At 42.5% G+C, this 12,736-nt stretch overlaps 1 protein-coding gene across 6 annotated transcripts in view; it reads left to right on the top strand.

Moving 5' to 3' along the window:
• The window catches only part of LOC145342237 (Krueppel-like factor 8), a 174,392-nt gene that overhangs the window by 49,773 nt on the left and 111,883 nt on the right, over positions 1–12,736 (top strand). The window contains exon 1 of one of the 6 annotated variants that reach the window (XM_080187626.1): positions 11,876–11,993. The exons of the other annotated variants lie outside the window; for them this stretch is intronic. The gene's annotated coding sequence lies outside the window, so the exon portion shown is untranslated. Of the gene's footprint in view, positions 1–11,875; positions 11,994–12,736 lie in introns of those variants that run through there. 6 annotated transcript variants of the gene reach the window in all.

Genomic DNA, 12,736 nt, shown 5'->3' with positions numbered 1-12,736 from the left:
GCTGCCTCACAGCGCCAGGGACTTGGGTTTGATTCCCAGCTTGGGTCACTGTCTGTGCGGAGTTTGCAAGTTCTCCAGGTGCTCCGTTTTTTTTTTCCCACTGTCTGATAGACATGCTGGCTAGGTACATTGACCCGAACAGGCGGCAGAATATGGCGACTGGAGGAATTTCACAGTAACTTCATTGTAGTGTTAATGTAAACAGTACTTGTGACTAGTAAATAAACTTCTAATTTAATGTTGCATTTTTATTGAGGTTCTGCATGTAAACAAGGTCCCAGACTTGCCAGATCCATCTCTGAAAACCTGGGTTTAATTTTTCTCTGAACTGAAATAAAAAATACACATTAAACTTCAAGCTATATCTTGTGCCTAACACCCACAAATACAAATATACCTTACTTAAAATTATAATTAGTTCTTAACAACTGATGACTTACTGAACATAGAACACTACAGCACAAACAGGCCCTTCGGCCCACTAGTTGCGCCGATCACTTCTATACCTACTAAGCCATAGACCTATCTATAACCCCCGATCCCATATACTCATCCAGAAGTCTTTTAAAAGACCCCGGCGAGTTTGCCTCCACCATGACCGACGGCAGCCGATTCCATTCACTCACCACCCTCTGAGTGAAAAACTTACCCCTAACATCTCTGTACTGCTCCACCATTTCACTACATGTTCTGACCTTTTGTAGATGTATGGAAGGGGGTGAGAAATTGGGCAGTATTGGGGTTGTGGAACTGACCACAGTTACAGGGAGGAGAGGAGGGAGGAAAGTAGGGGAGAAAAGGGGGGTTAAGAATTTGGGTAGAAAAGATGGGGGAAAGAATGGAGATGGAGTGGTATTAGGAATTGAGAGTATCATTGTAGGACAGATTTGAAACTGGATGGCACAAATAATAATGTTTCTCAAATTGAAGTTGCAACAACAGTCAGTGAACTGAACGATATTTTCGGTGAATGTCAAAAACTGATGAATCTAGAGCAAATATGTACTCCTGATGCTAGGACAATTTCTCATTGTCTGCCAAAGGAGAATGATAGATATAAGGTTTAGTTTAAGGGCCCAGTACTCTTCAGGAGGCTGGAGCTAGAACTTGTAAGGAGAATTAGTTGGCAAAGTGGAGTTCTTAAACCATAGGGGATGAAAAAAGTTTAGTTTACTGTTAAATTATTACCTAAACATTTACTCATATCAACATGGCTGTTCATTGTGACCATTGGTGGCTGGAGACAGCAACTGTAAGCAGGCTTAACTTTGATTTCTGGCATTAACCATAAGTATACTCTTTAGCAGCTTGTGCTCTGTAGAAAATGTCACCTCAGCACCAGCTGCAGGTATAACATATTATTTCTGAACACTAAATTTTTAATATATGTTGTATAATAATCATTGTGTTGTAAATGTTCCTGGTTTAAGAGTTTTTGATGCACTTTGAATTAAAATGTTGTAGTCCACTCAGTGGCTGGGATTCTCCCACCCTGGGTGTGGTGGGAGGAATCAGGGTTGGCCTGGGGAGGTCAGAAGACCAGTGATCATGGGGTATTTCCACTCTGACAGATCAGCGCATGCACAGTGGCCCACTCAGCGCTATGTGCTGGCCTTGTGGGCAGGAATAGCCACCCCCTCCCCCCCCAGCCAATACCAGACTGAATCACACTGAAGCACTCTGTAATGCTCAGTGTTGGAAATTCGATCTGGAATGAAAGCCCAAAAAACAGTTGGGAAGTACTTCTATATTCCACCAAGTTGAGCACTCATTTTTTTTGGGAGAATCCCAGTCAGCATCTTTAAGATGCAAAGGTGCACCAACAATAATGCACCAAATCATAATGGTAGATATGCTGTATTTTCCATTTGCAAATGCATTTAATCTTTAATCACATTTCAGACAATTAAAACACATTTTTGCACCAGAAATTGGAAATTTTAAAGTAATTGTTTCCAGTTCAGGTTCTTGAACACCATGAGGAAGGCAATTGCTCCAACACATTCAAAGTGAGAGACATTGAGGATCCAATATAACTCCCATTCTTACTAGGATTCAGTTCCATGGGTCTTGACAGTCTGCTGTCCCTTACCTCACTCATTTTTCATGTATCAAGAAGACAAACATATATTAACTGGGACTGATCTACCCTCGCTAGCCATCTTCAGGTGTTCTTTCTATAGATGGAGATGCTGAACGAATAAACTTGCATTTGAATACTGGATATTGATCGGGATGGGAACCTTGGCTGATAATCCTTTTCTTTCTCCTTTCCCCCAGGGGCAGGCTGGTCAATTACAATGCCCGCACTATTGCTGAGTCAGCGCAGAGCATAATCACACTTTGAGACCTTGCTGCTCTGTGTGGTTTGGTAGACGAGTCATCCATGGAAGTGCTCAGTTTTTGTTACCCTCATGCAAAACCGAATTAATCTGTGTCCCGGTATGCTGTAATGATTGAAAAGGTCTTCAATAGAAATTGACCCATTTTAATAGTGTGATTTCTGTATAACCAAAAAGCATTTTACAAAGGAAGGAGAAAAAAACAAATAGCGATACTAAGAGCTAAACTCAGAAGGATTATTGCTCTTAGGATATTAATACTGGTTTAATATACTCCTTGAAACAAGATGGCAATGTAAAGCTAAAGGCCACAGCTGCTGTGTCTGAGTTTTCCTTTGTGCCAGGCACTTCTATGAAACCACACCCTAATCCAGTACAAACTGCTGCAGTCATACTGACGACCAGTGCATTCCTGACATTTGGGAGTGGTTAATATTGGGTTGTGATGTATTTTAATTGGGCAAAGGCCACTCCCTGTCTAATGGAGCTTATTCTGGACTTGAAGTCTACTTTGTATCCGCTACAGTGGTGGCTTTCTTTCCCCTATCCCATCCCCCACTCCTGGTTTGTTTTTCAGAATTACTTTCTTAAAAATCTCTGCTATTTTTAAATAAGAGGGAAAATGTTCAATGAATATTCTTTTTATATCATACATGTGTTCTACAATTTCTAGAAAACAAAGTAAAGAATATGAACTTCAATGCATGTATGTTTTTTCCCCTTTTTGTTTGCTTCCTGTACTGCGGCATCATTTATTTCAAAAATAGTTTTCTGCATGATTACTGCCTGCACTAAGCAATAATTTGACAAGAGGTGTTCAGTAAGGTCCAAGTTTGATTTCTGTCCATGCTGAATTAATTCAGCAATCAGATCGGAGAGGTTCTAACCGTCAATGGATTGAACAGACTGGGGTTCTGTTCACTGGGGAAGAGGAGGTCGAGTGGCTGACCTGATAGAGGTCTTTAAGTTTCTGAAGTTGCTTGATTGGACACACCGCAGAGAAGACTTTTCCACTTCTTGGGGAGTTTGAAACTTAGGGATATAAACATGAAATAATTACAAAAGATGTTCTTCCTGAATTTGTTTTTTAACTTGAGAATAGTAAGAATGTGGAACCTGTAACCACGAAAGAATGGTTGAGATGAATAGCACAGAAGCCATGAAGGGGAAGTTCAAGAGAAATTTTGATGGGGTTAGCTGAAGTGGGAGGAGGCATATGTGGAACATAATTTTTGTTTTATTCACTTGTGGGACATGGGCATCACTGGCTGGCCAGCATTTATTGCCCACCCCTGGTTGCCCAAGGACAGCTGAGAGTCAACAACATTGCTGTGGCTCTGGAGTCACATGTAGGCCAGACCAGGTAAGGAAGGCAGATTTCTTTCTCTAAAGGACATTAGTGAACCAGATAGGTTTTTCTGACAATCGACAAAGGTTTCATGGTCATCAGTAGATTCTTAATTCCAGACACTTTAAAAAATTTAATTCAATTTTTACCATTTGCCATGGAAGTTGGGTCCCCAGAACGTTTAGCTCAGTTTCTGGATTATTAGTCTAGCGGTAATACCATTAGGCCTTCGCCTCCAAATAAATGCTGGCAGGGATCTGTTGGACCAGTGACCTCTTTCTGTATCGTAAACTCACTAAGGCGAGATTGGGGAAAATCGTGCAAGTTGCAGGATTTTATGGCCTCGCTCGATCCAAGACCGGAAAATCCCGCCTGCGTTCAATGGACATTTCCATTGTCCACCCCTCACCCGCTCCGACTCCATGGAAGGCGGAGTGGTAGAATTCTGGCGAGGGTCTCTGCTCTTGATTGCTGCATGGTATTTGAAATTATTGTAAACTAGGTTTCAACTGGATTGAGCATCACTTGTATATTCCTCTGGCCTGGCTCATATATTTGACAAACCTGCTGGCACACCTTGCCTTGAATTGCATGTGGAGAATGACTATTTTCATGTGGAATTGTACCCTATAGTGAATCATTATTTTTCAGGGGAGAAAATTCTCCTGGATATCGACCTCAGGACAGATAATGGTGGGGGAACAAGAGGGTGAATTTCCGTTGCTACTCACCCATTTCTCACCTGTGGTGGAGGCACAGTGGTTAGATTCCTTGGCTATCTGCTTGATACCCTGAAGCCCAGCTGGTTCAGTTTGGCTGCAGGAGTTTGAATAGGTGTCCATCATTTCTGCCCAATACTGTTGAGAACTAATTGAGAACAAAGAACATTACAGCACAAGAACAGGCCCTTTGGCCCTCCAGGCCTGCACCGACTATGCTGCCAGACTGAACTAAAACCCTTATCCTTCTGAGGACCATATCCTTCTATTCCCATCCTATTCATTTATTTGTCCAGATGCCCTTTAAAACTCACTATCGTATCTGCTTCCACTCCCTCCCCCAGCCGTGGGTTTCAGACACCCACCACCCTCCTGTGTAAAAATAACTTGCCTTGTACATCAGCTTTTAAACCTTGCCCCTCGCACCTTAAACCTATGCACCCTAGTAATTGACTCTTCCATCCTGGGAAAAAGCTTCTGATTATCCACTCTGAACAAGCCCCTCATAATCTTTGTAGACTTCTATCAGGTTGCCCCTCAACCTCCGTTGTTCCAGTGAGAACAAACCAAGTTTCACCAACCTCTCCTCATAGCTAATGCCCTCCGTACCCAGCAACATCCTGGTAACTCTTTTCTGTGCCCTCTCCAAAACCTCTGGTAGTGTAGCGACCAGAATTGAACACTATATTCCAAGTGCGGCCTAACTAAGGTTCTATAAAGCTGCAACATGACTTGCCAATTTTTAAACTCAATATCCTGGCCGATGAAGGCAAGTATGCCGTCATGACTACCTTCTCCACCTGCGTTGCCACTTTCAGTGACCTGTGTACCTGTACACCCAGATCCCTCTGCCTTTCAATATTCTTAAGGGTTACTGTATATTTCCTATCTGTATTAGACCTTCCAAGATGCATTACCTCACATTTGTCCATTTGCCATCGCTCCACCCAAGCCTCCAATTGATCTAGAACCTCTGATAGTCCCCATTGTTACCCAAATCCACCAACCTTTGTGTCATCTGCGAACTTACTAATCAAACCTGTTACATTTTCCTCCAAATTATTTGTATACAGCAAAGGTCCCAGCACTGATCCCTGAGGAATGCCACTTGTCACAGCCTTCCATTCAGAAATGTATCCTTCCACTACTACCCTCTGTCTTCTATGACCGAGCCAATGCTGTATCCACCTTGCCACCTCACCTCTGATCCCATGCGACTTCACCTGCACTAGTCTGCCGAGAAGGACCTTGTCAAAGGCCTTACTGAAGTCCATGTAGACAACATCCACTGCCCCACCCTCATCAATCATCTTTGTTGCTTCCTCAAAAAACTTGATCAAGTTAGTGAGACCTCCCCTTCACAAAACCATGTTGCTTCTCGCTAATACGTCCACTTATTTCCAAGTGGGAGTAAATCACTATATACTTGTATACTTGTTGTTTGAAATCTTCATGGACAAGGAAAGGCGATACCAGCACTTTAGCACGCTCGGGTCTGGTATATCAGACACTATAAGGTCAAACCAGCAAATCTTAAAGAGGCTGCTTCATACCTCTTATGAAAATATAAGTTTTTGGGTTATTAAAAATATTTTTCTGTGGATAGAAGGAGCAATTTGCTCCAGCTGGCTCTACACAAATCTTTTGGCCCACTGCTGCCTTGTCTCAGCTCACCCTACAAACCAGCCTGAACTGCCTGTTAGCTCTATATAGTATTAAAAATATGTTATGTTTTTGGCCCTGTTACCTTTTTAAGATCAATCAGAGCAGAAGTAGACACAGGAGGTGATTAACATTACAACTGTTCTTTATTGCCCTTGCAGTCAAACTAATGGGAAAACATGGATCTTGCACTGGCTTATAAAGGATTATAAACCAGTCAGAACGTAGAATACATAACATGGCATCCTGCAGTTTGTTGGCTGAATTCAGATTAATCCTGAGCCCAAAAATGATTTGCACCTCCTGCCTGTGGCTTTGGGCGACTGTCTTTGATGCCCCACATACTCCACACTTGCTATGGACTTGTGTTGAAAATCATTCCCTTCATCGGAACCCTATTGTACTGTAATAGGAGTAAACAAAAGCTACCATGGATGCTGAAAATCAGAAATCAAAGTGTAAAATGCTGGAAATACTCAGCAGGTCCGACAATGGGTGGGATTTTCTGGCCACGCTTTCCTTCCCCCAAGACTGGAAAATAAAGTTTATTTATTTATTAATTTATTTATTTATTAATTAGTTACGGGTAGGCTTACATTCACACTGCAATGAAGTCACTGTGAAAATCCCACCCGAGGTCAATGGACTGTGGCATAGTCCTGTCCTGTCTGCTTCGGTTCCTGTGGCAGGCAGGATAGGAAAATGCCTCCTAGTGTCTGCAGAGAGACAGAGTTAACGTTTTGTTCAAAGCTCAGAACTTCCGTTCATATCAGCATACAATAATAGGAATAAATCATGCAATATTTGTGTAAAACTCATGACGTTGGATGTCCTGACACATGTATCAGTTTATGAATGTGGCCTTGAGGGAGTCTACATTTTTTAAAAAAAAGTCATGCATTTTGATGGCCCAACTAAAATTGGGAAAACCACATGCAAAAATGCATGTGGGTTGCAGTGCCTTTGCATGAGGCTCTGGCCCCAGGAAATTAGCCACAATGGTAATAAGGTATTTTGTATCTGGTTTCTAAAGCACATTTCTCTCTTTAGCAGCACTAAACAGGTTTTTTCATATCATTAACGCACCTCTGTTTAAAATGTCATCTTTCTTTTGAAAACCATTTGGCTACCTTTAGTTATTTGGTTGCAGAAGGCAAGTTACTTGTCTCATTTCCTATTACATCCATTGGCAGGTTTTGCTCATTGTTCATGATTTTTAATTTAAATGAATTAAGAAACATTTTTAACATTTGCTTGATTGAACTCCTGTTTATCCATTATCCATTAACATGAAAAGCTTTGCTTTTAATTTGAGCAGGAGTTGGTAGGAAGGGGCATTGAGCAAGCCTCCATGACATTAGTCTTGTGAGGACTGGGTTATTTTACCTCTTCCTAGACAGAAAGGACTTGGAGGTCTATAGTTGGTGTCTGTAGTTTGGGCTCAGTGTATAAAGAGGCCCGTTGGGCTTTTCATCTCTCCAGCCCGGTGAGCAATACCTGATAACACTCCCCCTCCCCCATCACAGCCTTTAGTAAGGGTACACTGCACTGTCTGTCTTTCTCATTCTAAACACACCGGTCACCTCCTTTTGCTCTCTTTACACCACACAATAACATCAGTCTTTTCTCACAGCACTACTCCTTTATCACTTCACATTCAACCCACCAGGCTTTACATTTATCAATCCCCATTCTCTTTCCGTCCTACTACTATTCCAGCTCTGAGCACATACTTGATCTGCACAAAACTTAACTCTCTCCACTTACCTTTTCAACAGACACTCTCTAATTCTTGCCCTCTCTGCTGGACAAATCAGAATAAATGACATGCTGGGAGGCATACCCAGCATTGTAGTCTGCATCCAGCCAGAAGGGGAAGTCCAGGTGATTAACCTCGAAAGCTTGTGCATTTACTATCAAATAGATCAGTTGGACTTAAACCTGGTGTTGTCAGACTTTTCCCTGACCCAGGCAGGGTTATAGGTACCTGGCCAGAAGTTGGTGGTTTACCCACATCTTGCTTGAATCCCTCTTCTTTCAACTCAATACAGATGCACTAAGCATAGTAACTTCAACCTGCAATTTCAACACTTGGCTGATTTAATGCAGCTTCTCTCTCGCATCTTAATCCTTCTCTCAATATCGGAAAGGTCCGGGGGGGGGGGGGGGGGGGGGGGTGTGGAAATTCTGCAGAAAAGGTTTTCGGAAGAAGACATTCTCTCAGGAAAGCAGCTCCAGCATTCTCAACACCAGCAAAGACAGTGGCATTCCTTGCTGTCTAGACTGTGAGCTGGAAGTGTCTGCTGATTTATGTAATCATGATGTGGGTATGCCGGTGTTGGACTGGCGTAAACACAGTAAAAAGTCTGACAACACCAGGTTTTAGTCCAACCTATTTATTTGATAATATACTCACAAGCTTTCGGGGTTAGCCCCTTCGTCAGGTGAAATAGGTTGGACTAAAACCTGGTGTTGTCAGACTTTTTACTGGATTTATGTAATACCACACACTCGTGAGCTCATTGAAGGCAAAGGCCCATGGCAAGCTCTGAGGATGGTAAAGCTGAGAGCTTCATGGGCCTTGCCATGAGATGAAAACATCTGACCTCATAAGCTGGCCATGTGAGGCGCTGGAAGGCGTGCTGTGGTTTTATGGCTGAGTGTGGAGGACTCTGCATGCAGCATCTGTGGTCTCATCTCACATGGCATTGCATTCTGCAATCAACCCTGGGGAGTGTTCTTACCCACAGTGATGCTGCAGCTCGACAGTCACATGAGGAGTCTTTGCTGCTTCACTGAATGCTGCGAAGATGCTGGATTCCACAAGGGAGAGTTTAGATGGCATAGAGAGAACACAGATGGATATAGGTGAGTTAGGTGAGCGGACAAAAACTTGTCAGATGCAATATAACATAGGAAAATGTGAAGTAATACGCTTTTGTAGGAAGAATGAAGGAGCTGAATATTATTTAATGGCGAAAAACTGCAGAAAGCTAGCTTGCAAGTCTAGCAGGTAATTGGGAAGGCCAGTGGAATATTGGCTTTTATTTCAAATGGAATGGAGTATGACAATAAGGAAGTGTTGTTAAAACTATACATGGCACTAGTTAGACCACACCCAGAAAACTGAACAGTTTTGGTCACCTTCTCTAAGGAAAGATATACTGGCATTGGAGGCAGTTCAAAGAAGGTTCACTGGGTTGATGTCAGATATGGAGCAATTTTCTTATGAGGAGAGATTGAGTAGGTTGGGCCTGTACTCATTGGAATCTAGAAGAATGAGAGAAGACTGTAATGAGACATAGGATTCTTAGGGGGCTTAACAGGGTAGATGTTGAGAGGTGTTTGCCTTTGTTGGAGAGCCTGGCGTGAGAGGACATAATCTCAGGGTAATGGGCCACCCATAAAAGACAGAAATGAGGAGGAATTTCTTCTCTAAAGGTAGTGAATCTGTGGAATTCTTTTTCATGGAGGGCTGGAGAGGCTTGGCTGTTAAGTATCTTTAATCAGTAAGGGAATCAAAGGTTATGGAGGTAAGATGGAAAAGTGGAACTGAGGATTATATCAGATCAGTCATGATCGCACTGAATGGAGCTGCAGACTTGATGGGCTGAATGGCCTACCTCTGCTCTTGTGGCATATGGTGAATCGAACAGAGCCTTTTAAGAGGGCTCTCATCTTCTGCACTCTGCTCTCCTGGGGGAAATGGTGAGCTCTCACAGCATGAAAGTAGCAATGCCAATTGTCATGGGAACAGTGAGGGTTGAATGCCCTCAGGATGTCAACATGATTACACATTCTCCTCCTTCCTCAACTAATACTCACCATGTTACCAGCATTTTGGCTGGGTCAGCCTGCCCAGCAACAGTTGAGGTGCAGCACAGCCAAACCCTTGGGCCCAAGCGCCCAGAACTCTCTGACTACAAACATGTCAAGGGTCCCTTCCTAAAGAACAGCAGCCTTCCACCAGCACTGTTCACTGTATTTGGTAAGAAGCTTGTAATAGATAGGAAACTTTTCCTGAAGGAAAAACACTGGATTGATCAGCTGGGTGGAAAAGGAATGGAATGTATTTATTAATTAATATAAATTATAAACTTTTCATATTTAGCATCTTGATCTGCAGTGCAGTTTCATAGCCCCTTCTGGGTCTGCATGGTTGAAATATTAGTGATATAGAAGTTGTCTGAATAGTTTGAGTGCTCTTCAGTATAAGGTAAAGGAGTGGTGAATGATAGAGCAGGGGCTGTTATACCAAGCCCTCTGTCTATATTCCAAAAGCAGAGATGTGAGAAGGTTCAGTGGAAGCAGAGTTAGGAGCGGATCCCAGAAATCTCTTGCTGTTTTCTTTCCTATCCCCAGGTTTTCCTTGTCTTACAACAGCTGCTGCTGTCTCCAAATACTCTGCAATGTAATGTTGTGCAATATGCAGGAGGCAACACAATTCATGACATTCTGGTCTTGAAATTGGATTGCGACAGACCTGTTTTGCAGTCCAAAATTCTGTATCTTGCTCTTACTTATTCCATGTCAGAAGTGAGCTACCCGCAATACTGGTTTGAGCTTCTTTTTGGGTGTCCAGAACACACATCTAGAACTGTCATTGGGCTCACTACATTTGCAAGTCAGGCCTAAAGTCAGTTTCATGGCCAATTGTGAAATTGGACTGTTTGACCACAGCAGAATCTGTGCACTCTGCTCAGGCACTTAGCAATCAAACCTTTGGCCCTTAGAGGCTGTCATCTGAAAGGCAAGATTTTGGTTTTTACATATTACTTATCCAGTATTCGCAGTATGATTTTCAGGCAGTTACCAGCTACCACTCGCCTGTCTCCTGGCCAACCTTACTGCACCCCTTGTAAGTGGTGAGCTAGTTTGGATCTCACAGGCTTGTTTGGCTGTCTGATATTGTGCTAATGAGGCTGGCAAACCAGCAACTCGGGCACCTGCAGCTGCACTCAGATTGAGCTCCATTTCAGCTAGGGACCAATTTCTATCTGGGGCATATTGCAGCAATCCTCCTGAGTGGTCCAGCCATATAAACGTCATTCTGAGCAATTCTGTTGTGGCTTTGTGAAGATTCTTGTTGGACTTTACTGTGCCACCAAGCAAAGTGATACAATTAATGTCATCAGCCAGTCCTCCAGGGAACATTCCATCCTCCCCAGTACCAACTTGTCGCATTTTTTTTTACAAGGTTCAGTGATGGGGATGACAGACTCGTCATAGCATCATAGTAGCTTGCTGGGTATTGGATCCAGCTCTGTAATGTTTTGATCATTGAAAATTTTGCCTTTCCAGAATGAATACAAGTTGAATTTGTACATCATCTTAAAGCACACTCAGTTATTTTGATGCTTATTAGTTGATTTTCTGCGGTGTTGTTTATGGGAGGTGTGGTGGTCTGAGACGAAATGTAATCTTCAGGTGAAATAAGATTGCAGGGTGGGGGAGGGAGGGAACAAGTGGTGTAGGTATGAAGTTTTTAACAAGCTATTTTTAAAGTTATTTCCCGTGATTTTGAGAGAAGTTACTGAAAAGTGGTGTGCAGGCATGTGGAGCTGGTTGAAGGTACAGACTTAAAAATGTCCTGAGGCTTTCCAGTGCCATCACTGGAGGGAGAGTGTAATTACAGCAGGGCAGGCTTGCTCAGGCAGCTTCTGTTTCAAATCAGAAATTGATAGTGAAAAGAAGTTGACATAAAACTTGGCAACAGGAAGTAAAACTTGCAGACAGCATGTGTAATATTTTCAAACATTATAGTTGTTTTTCAAAAGTAGTTTAAACTTTAAAATAGGGTATAAATTGGATCCAAAAGAGAGAACGCTGGAAAATCTCAGCAGGCCTGGCAGCATCTGTAAGGAGAGAAGAGCTGACGTTTAGAGTCCAGATAACCGTTTGTCAAAGCTGGATAAACTGGAGGTAATAAATGAATGAACATTGACACGATGTAAAGTGTGATGTATAGACTGTAAGTATATAAGCTGCATAGATCAATTTGCAGCTCATTAACAGCCTGTATGACACTGCAATGCACTGCAATTATACTTATTGGCTTATGAGTTTGTTTGTGGGGGTGGGGGTGGGTGGCGTGTTGAGTTGATTTTTTTGCTACTTGGCAGGCATGTTCCACTGGTAGACATGAAAGTCCAGTCCATTTGTGCTCGGTACCAGCTGACACAGAGCGCTGAGCATTTGCTCCTGTGATACTGCAGATGGTTTTAACTGACGGCAAAGAAAGTGATTCCTGACAACAATTCCACACGTGTTCTGCTACCCGCCTGTCCCTGACTTTCACTTTCGTGGCGTAGGAAGAATTTGCCTTTTAATCAGCTACTTGTTCGTAACTTGGAAAATGGTAAAAGCAAACGTTCACTTTCCCCTATTTTTTTTAAAGTCAGTCTGATCCACTGAAAAAGAGGACAGATTGTAGTTTAGCCATTGCAGCTGGTGATTGGAGAATTCTAGTATGTTTTAGTAACACCCATAGTTTGGTTTATAAATAAATAATGCTTGCGCTATGCATTAACCAGACTGCATTCCTAACCTCCGTTTGTTTGTCAAAATGTAGCTTTTCGCCAATTTTGCCCTTTGTAAGATTACTCTAGTTGGCTGTGGAGACGGACAAAGAGCAATCCAGAGTAAACATAATTAATTAGGGGTGG

Source organism: Carcharhinus amblyrhynchos, chromosome 4 (genome assembly GCF_965287045.1).
Source record: "Carcharhinus amblyrhynchos chromosome 4, sCarAmb.v2.hapA, whole genome shotgun sequence".
NCBI lineage: Eukaryota > Metazoa > Chordata > Chondrichthyes > Carcharhiniformes > Carcharhinidae > Carcharhinus > Carcharhinus amblyrhynchos.
Note: the sequence above shows the minus strand (reverse complement) of the source record. Positions and strands in the feature narration are given on the sequence as shown.